Source organism: Aristolochia californica, unplaced genomic scaffold (assembly GCF_029961685.1).
Source record: "Aristolochia californica isolate CCGP_79_NKW_82.1479 unplaced genomic scaffold, dmAriCali1.0.hap1 SCAF_11, whole genome shotgun sequence".
NCBI classification, from domain to species: domain Eukaryota; kingdom Viridiplantae; phylum Streptophyta; class Magnoliopsida; order Piperales; family Aristolochiaceae; genus Aristolochia; species Aristolochia californica.
In genome coordinates this window covers 10032894-10041124 of record NW_027181782.1, presented here as the reverse complement: position 1 = coordinate 10041124, position 8231 = coordinate 10032894, and the positions used below count along the sequence as shown (strand labels likewise).

At 36.2% G+C, this 8231-nt stretch overlaps 2 pseudogenes; one reads left to right on the top strand and one right to left on the bottom strand.

Moving 5' to 3' along the window:
• The first annotated feature begins 1782 nt into the window (after window positions 1-1782).
• LOC137943607 (transcription termination factor MTEF1, chloroplastic-like) lies at window positions 1783-3375 on the top strand (annotated as a pseudogene).
• Window positions 3376-5223: 1848 nt separating this feature from the next.
• LOC137943606 (LIM domain-containing protein WLIM2b-like) lies at window positions 5224-6926 on the bottom strand (annotated as a pseudogene).
• Window positions 6927-8231: the final 1305 nt, after the last annotated feature.

The window sequence follows — 8231 nt, the reverse complement described above, 5'->3', positions numbered from 1 at the left end:
CTACATGATGTGCTCACACATACCCTCGATGCCAGTAAATTTCATGGAACACATTTGGGTTATCACGATGCTCACTAATGTCTTATCGGAAGTCTCAAACTGTTCCTGAATAGCTTGAAGATATTTCTTTGCTTTGGCACATTCAAGAATGGATCTACGAATACTCTTCCCAATATGAAACTTAATAAACATTAAACATAATCGATTGAATCGTTCCCAAAGTTCAAATGATGTTTTCTCAATTTGGGTACTGGATTCCATGGGATTTGGAGGATCATCCACTCGAAGTGCCAAGTCAAGATCCATGCACCCTAATAACAGGAAAATTTTCTTTCTACTCAATATAATTTTCTCCATTCAGGGGAATAATAAAGGAATCAAGGTTTGGAATAGACAAGGTTTGAAAAACTGCAAAGTAGACAACAAGCTTACCAAACATGTAACTACGCCAATTTTTTTGAATATTTACCCATGTAAATAATTCAAACGAATAAATAAGTGTGTCATTATAATCTTTCCCGTGGGCTTAGATTATAACACATATGCGATTTATGTCTCTTTATGATAGAACCTAGAATTTTGTTTATAAAGAAATATTCTACGCTTGTGGACAACTAGAATCTTAAAGTAATTGTTTCCCTTCCTAATTAATCACTTAAATATAACATTTACCCTGTGGGGTTAAATTATTATATCTGCATGATTAATCACAATTTTTTATGTCATTAACTTTATGTGACTAAATTAATGTCACTAGACATTTTTATAATTAAGAATGTTGTGGCAATTACTCAATTATTCAAATGCATACAAAAAATATGAGATAAAAATAATTGATTAAAATTGTTGTCAATTATCAATTCCTTATATTTAGGTCAACTTAAAATATGTATAAAAATGAATTAAGTCTACAACCTAAATAAAAAATTTCACAATTGAAAAATAACAAAATATGCACAGTATACAACTTTATGTGCATGCACAATTATTTAATTCATATGAATTAAAAGAGAAATTGCATAAAAACATATTTAATAATTTTACTAAAATTTAAATATGTATTAAATGTGTATCCAACGACAATACATGAAGGGCAGTGGACCTAATGATCATTGGCGTCAAAATTGTATCCACGGGTTCGAATCACCGCTGGCTCGAAATTTTGATTTTGTGAACTGAGTCGGGTTAGCGAGTTGTGACGGCCAAGCCGAGCCAACTCAACTTGTCCTGCCACAATTCAACCCATCAGTGCCCCAACTTGACCCATCCGAGTCGACTCAACCCCGACTCATTATTTAAATGAAACTGAACTTATGTTTCATTTTTTCTTTTATTTTTTTATTTTTTCACGAGATGGAGGTCGTCTTCAACCTCCAGCCATTCACAGAGGGGCGATCGATGGCGGCGACTGTCACCCCCCCCCCCCCCCCCCCCCCTCCCCCGTCGGACGTCAACTGCCATCATCGGCGTCACTTGTGCACCTCGCTCCGACCAGCGGCACTCGTTCGCCACAAAGCCCCGAGAACATGACGAATGAAGGGAATCGTCCATCAACGCATCCAACACCACTCCGTGCATGTTGCCGGGTTGTGAAACGTTGGCAGAGAGCACAGAGTTTGGTTGTCTTTTCTCAACGGAAATGAAGCCATGATCAGAGAGGAAAGCTTTGATACCAAAAATGTTAGACTTCAACTCAAGAACTTCTTAACATAGATGAAATTCATAAAAACTGAAACGAAAAAAGCACCTCCCGTCACGGCGATCAATTTTTGGAGATTGAAGATGTCTCGTCTATCACAGAGGCTCATCGATGGCAATGTCCAGGTATCCCTCAGCTAGACCAAATCCAAACTTAAACTCCTCATTTCCATCAAAGAGAGGAGAGGTTGTAATTGCTACTAGTTACAACCAATGACCATCATCTACCTAGGAAGCCACCTAGTGAATGGGACATATATGGAAACTGACTTCCAATTGAAAGTCATTATTTTTTTTATTAATAAAATTATTTATTTATTTATTTATTTATTTATTTATTATATTCATTTTTGTACTGTATTAAATTATTGATTTAAGAGTGGTAATTAAAAAATTGTTAAAGTAACCATTTGATCAATTATTTTTTTTAATTATTCCATTTTTATGTTAAAATATTTCTTATGTCATTAATAAAATAATTTATTTATTTATTATAATCATTTATGTTTTTTTACTTTTTTATCTATTTTTTATAATTAATTAGTACACAATTATTTGTCACACGTAATTATTGTATTAATTTACAACAAACTACAATCATTTATTAATGAAATATCTTATTTAATTAATTAGTATATTAATATATTTTAATACTACATTAAATTACTTATTAGTATAGTAACCACGTTTGTTTTGGTTAATTATCTGTTTAGGTATATTATAAAAAGTTACTCATTCTCTTCTTTACATCATAATTTTCATTTTAGGCACTAACACTGCAAACTTTTTTTCCAGTGCATTTGAACTCGTCCACACTAACACAAAATTTTACATGAATTTGAACTAGCTCATTCACTTTCACTTGAACTTGAACTTAAACTTGAACTTAAACCAAAAGTGCACTAACCCGCCCGTTACTTACCCAAAATTGTTAGTGATCACACACGAGGGAAAGTGCAAGTGAATGAACTATATAATTCATTTTCAGTCGCTCCAATGTAAAACGAGTGAAAGATAATTCTGATGGTTCACCTTGTTCATTCACTTTCACTCGCTCACTCGAAAGCTCCTCTACCTGGAGTGCCTCGATGTCGACAAGCCCTCGATAAAAACCCTAATTTCAGCTCCACCTCCCTCAAGTGTGTCATATCCACCGAAAAATGTCTTCTACACTTCAATATTGAACATTATTATATGGGACGAATCTCGGGCTGCTTCGACAGCTCTTGACCGCTAAGCCCACCTCTGACCTCCTATTGGTTTTTGAATTTCTCCTAACCCATGTTCAAATTCCATTTACAGATATTCAGATATCCATCGCTCGATGCACGAGGCTACTCATCTCCAACGTGCCTGATCAGCTTCGAACGACCCTTTTCTTCTTGCGAACATTGGGTTTCAAGGGACTTCACAAGATCACTTGTCAGAATTCTCTTCTCCTAGTGTCTAGCGTGAAGTCAACGTTGACTCCCAAGCTCGAGTATTTGCAGAGTTTAGTGTAGACCGTGAAAATGGTCTTGAGGTTGCTTGTTGACGTTTAGTGTAGAGAAGAATTTCAGACTGAAAGTCGATTATTTCTTGAATGAAATGAATGGAGAATTAAAGGAATTGAATAAGTTTCCACAATATTTCTCTTTTAGCATGGATTGGAAGATAAATCCTGGTGTACAACTGTGAATATCAAAATAAACAAGGATGATGAAGAAATTCATGTTATTCAGATATTAATTTATTTGAGAGCCTAGTTGAAGGGATGAAAGTTTACTCAATCTTGAGTTTGAATTGAAGTCTTCACCCTACTTCATTAAAATTACTTGGATTAGTCTCTTGGTTGTTGGGTTATGCTTGGCTTAGACTAGTTTCCTTGAAATGAATTTGTTAGATAATGCTGGAACAATAATATTGTAGTATTGGGAAGAAGCTTAGGAATTGCATGTTGATGAGCTGATATTGACATTGAGATTAAACTACAATCTATTTTGATTTATTAATAAAATACCCTATTTAATTATTTATTATGTTAATATTTTTAATACTAATTATAAAATTAGCCATGTTTGTTTATGTTTATTATTTGTTTAGGTATATTATTTTTTTAGGTATAATATAAAAGTAACTCATTCTCTTTTTTCCACTATATTTTTCATTTTGTGCACTGACACAAGAAAGTACTTTCCAGTGCATTTTCTGCCGAGCACACTAACATTAAAAAATGTTCCACTTTCCTAATTCTTTCACTTTCCATTTCCCTTCTCCCATATAAGTGAACTAACCACCCCAAAGGTAAATTCAGATTGAACTATCAAACCCAAGAGCTAAATTTGCTTGACTAGTACCCTACCTCAAACTTGGATGGATTACCTCAAGTCAAAGCAACTTGGGAAGATGTTGATAAAAACGCAAGCAATTTTATCTTACTTCTTAAAAGTAAGAGGTATATGATCAAGAACCACTTTAGTGTTTCTTGGTTTATTTTTCCTATTATTTCCTATTTGTGCAAGTGAAAACTTATTTTCTAATCCTTTCTAATCCTTTCTAACATTTCTTAACGATGAGAGGAATCAAGAAGAATCACGAGGAAATTTTCCAATCCCCAAAAATGGTGCAAATGCGAGAAAATTTTAGTCAACGGGGATTTTTCTTCCTATATTTTTGTATTTGCACACACACACCCTAAGAGAAATACCACATCATAGATCTAATAGAAAGGCAAAGGAAGTAACAAGCATGGAGGAAAGCGAGGAATCTAACATTCGTTTCCTTTCTTTAAATTCTAGAAGTAGTTAAACTTCAAATTGAGCAATAGTAATCCCTATGATAATTTGATTATTCTGCTTCTTATGAATATATCATGCTGAAGTTGTAGAACAATAAACTAGTGGATTTCAAGGCTTGTCTTTTCCCTAGTTATTTTACTAATCCTTGATCCAAAAAAGCAGTATTGAAAGTAAATGAAGTTTGGTAACAAAAGATTAAACATTGGGTTTTTGTTCCTTTCTGTTTTTAACATTTATTTTTATAATTATTCTAAAATTCATTAATTTTCAGAGTAAATAAAATTTATTTTACTGCATAACATTAGATTATATCCCCAAAGGAAAATTTTGGCTCCACCATGACCCCCCAGAAGAAAGTATCTGCCACCCCACCTTTGTTGACCCATTACAACTCCCACAAACAAGACCCAATATGAATATAATTTTATCTTATTACAGCTCTAAATTTAATGAAATTCACTTTAAGCATTAAGAGTATATCCATGATTATAAAACCCAGTGCACCACCCATTACAACATTTCCTGCTATTTCAGATAAGAAGAAAAGGAAAAATATGTTTCTGAAGTTCAATGAATTGTTGATACAAGGTTGCAAGGCCAGAGTGCCATCCTACAAGAGGAGAAGATTTATTGCTTTCAAGTTGCATCTCATCCGAAGATTCAAGAGATATCCAGTCCGTTTTGTCTAATGGATATGGAAACTTGCCCAATGCAAAACCGATTAGGATTTGGTCTGGGTGAAATGAATTTAGAAAAATATAGTGAAGGATGGAAAAAACAAAAGCAACCAAAACGACAATGATAAATATTGGTGAAAATTTGAAAGCTCCTGCTCTGTTGTTGCTTCCTGTTTCAGCTTCTTTTGCTTTTTGGCTTTCATCTTGTGCTGCCTCCTCTTTGTGAGACTCCCCTGGTACTGCAACAGAGTTGCGCCATCAAGGACATAGTTGTAGCTTCCTTTCTCCTTGAACAATTGTGTGAAATGGGCCTTGCAGTAAAGAACACCATCCATTGCAGCATAGGATGAAGGAGTGAGGACACAACCTCCAAGGGCACACTTGAAACAGGACTTCTGATATGATTTCACTTCCAGAGTTACAGCTTCCACAAAATTTATTCAAAACATTTCTCAAAACAGGAGCGCTAGTATGAGTTAGATTTTAAAAAATAATTTTAGCAGACAGGGAACTAATTTGAATTGGATGAAAGGACAATCCAAGCCTCCATGGAGGTTCAAACTCATCTTTGAGGAAATTCATGACTCATGTAGGCCCACTGATGTATCTTAGCAGCATTTACTCAGAGAAGCCAATTCCCTAGCTGATTCTCTTGCCATCGCTCGTTCGCCCTTTATTTCTGGGTCTCCTTCCTTATTGCTTGAATGGTCCTCTCTGTGTGGGATTGCTTTTAGCCGCTTAATAAATTTACCATTTCATAAAAAAAAAAGGAATTGGTGAACAAACTAGGTATTATGACAGTTAATCTAGTTAACTTTCATATCTCTGGTCATCATGATTTCTTTTTAGGTATGTGCTAGACATCTCACAGAAGAATCTTGACAAAAGAGAAAATTACCCCAAAGTCATTGAATGTTTCATTTATTTTGTTCCAATGTACAATCAAATTCCTAAAAATGCAGTAGTTATATGAATCTCTTATTAGCGCATATATATGAAAACCAAACTCATTTAGATCAATACAAGAGAACAAAAAAAGTGACACACCTTTTCAAGTGGATATGCTGTTTTCTGGCAAGTGGCACATTTGTCTTGGGTCCCAGAGAAGAAGGAAGACAATTTGCTGGGCTGCCTACTTTGTGAGGTAATTGATCCAACACGTGTGAGCATTCTGGACAAGTAAAGTGAAGAAAACTCCATTGTAGAAGATAATGATACAACCTACCAGATCATTAGACTTTTCAGAAGGTTTTCTATCTGGAAAGTCATAAAACTGCATACATGAAAAAAATACCCACAAAAGAAAGAGAGAGAGAGAGAGAGAGAGAGAGAGAGAGAATCGGTTTCAAGTATGAGAAAACCCATGTAGGGAAAGGGCATAAATCCTCATGCTGGAAATTCTTGGAGAAACTTCATGTCTCCTTGAAGAACTGTTCAAAATGAGGCTTGCAGTAGAGGACTTCATCCATGGAAGAGTAGTTACTCATCTAAAGATATACATCATCAGCATAATTAATGGAATATAAAAACAGATAAGCTTGTTTCAAATGGGTCATACTGATTTCAACAATACAACACTTCTACCCAGAACAACAAGAAAAAAAAAAGCTTATCTGTGATCCTAATACAAAAATACTAACCACAAGGGGCTCTCCACAATGGCTGCATTTGAAGCAGGTCTTGTGATAGGCCACACATCAGCAGATAACATAGCAACAATGTAAACAGTCCTATCACATGCCTTGCACTTCTCAAGAGTCCCAGTGAAAGCCATCGTGAAAAATCAAAACTCGAAGGAACAAATAAACAAACAGATGATAGTATGTAAACAATAAAGCATCTGCAAAGAGGAAGGCCAGGTTCTTGGGTACCAACCCCTCCACCCCAACAGTTTTTATCTCAACCTCACCTTCGGTTTCCTCCCTATCCTCACCCTCGCCCATTCTGAGACTCCAAAACCGCCACCGTCACGTCCACCCTCTCCACCGTCTCCAATAAATGGGAAATGGACCGAAGAAGCGAAGGCAGGGACGACGACGAAGATGAAGAACAGAAGAAAGGTCTCCACCAATGCCGTTCACTCCGCCATCTCCGACACGCTCGGCGTCTTGGAGATCTACCCTTCTGGCCAGATTCCATCCCCTTCATCGAAGTTGGATTACAGCTATGCAAGCGAGTCTTTAAGGCTAATCGTGCGAATTCTCTACTTACCAAGTTTATGCCCTTAATCCTTTCTTTCCTATCCTAAAAAAGGAAACGCGGTTTCTTTCAATTCAAATCCCATTCCAATTGGAATTCTCTCTGTAACCTCGGCCTATATATAACACTCACTCGACTTCACTCTCAACCTTCTCTCAAATCCTTCACTCTCAACCTTCTCTCAAATTCTCCATCGCTCGACCAAATGCCGAAACGCACCGCCATGTCCAAAGATGAGGATCGTCACAGTACCAAGAAGCGCCTCAAGTTGGTTACAAAGATATTTCCAACTACTTCAGAAGTCCATTGTGGATCGCAAGTGCTGCAAGGGATTAATGCTGCGCCTACTCTTTCTTCGGAACTACCGACCGGAATGCTTTCTCCTATCATCGAACATATTGATGGCCCGGAGCTTTTATCTGCCAATTGCTGCAACGATCACCAACTCCGGTTGAAGAACCGTTTTGCTGACACCATAAAAAGGGCTCAAGAAAAACTTCGTGAGGTAGCTGAAACGAGGAAGAACGTTCGGCCCAGAGGAGTTTGTTTGCTTGCTCAATAGACCTTCTATTGATGATAACTTCCTTCGTAAACAGACACTTGAATTTAATTTTGTGTTTCACTGTGAAAGTTTCTTTGATTCTTTATATTAATTACTAATTCTTTAATCGATATCTTGGACTACAATCTTATTCTGGAAGTCATTGATCTATCTTGTAACTAGTTTATAAGAGATTTTGTTTCGATTTCTGAAATGCTTACAATTATGGCTTTATCAAAATGCTTAGATTTTAGTGAGGAAGTAATTTTCACTCAGGGCCTCCTGTCTGCGAGTAGAGGGAGCTGCCTGTTACTCTTCCTCTCCTTGCACGATCCGTTT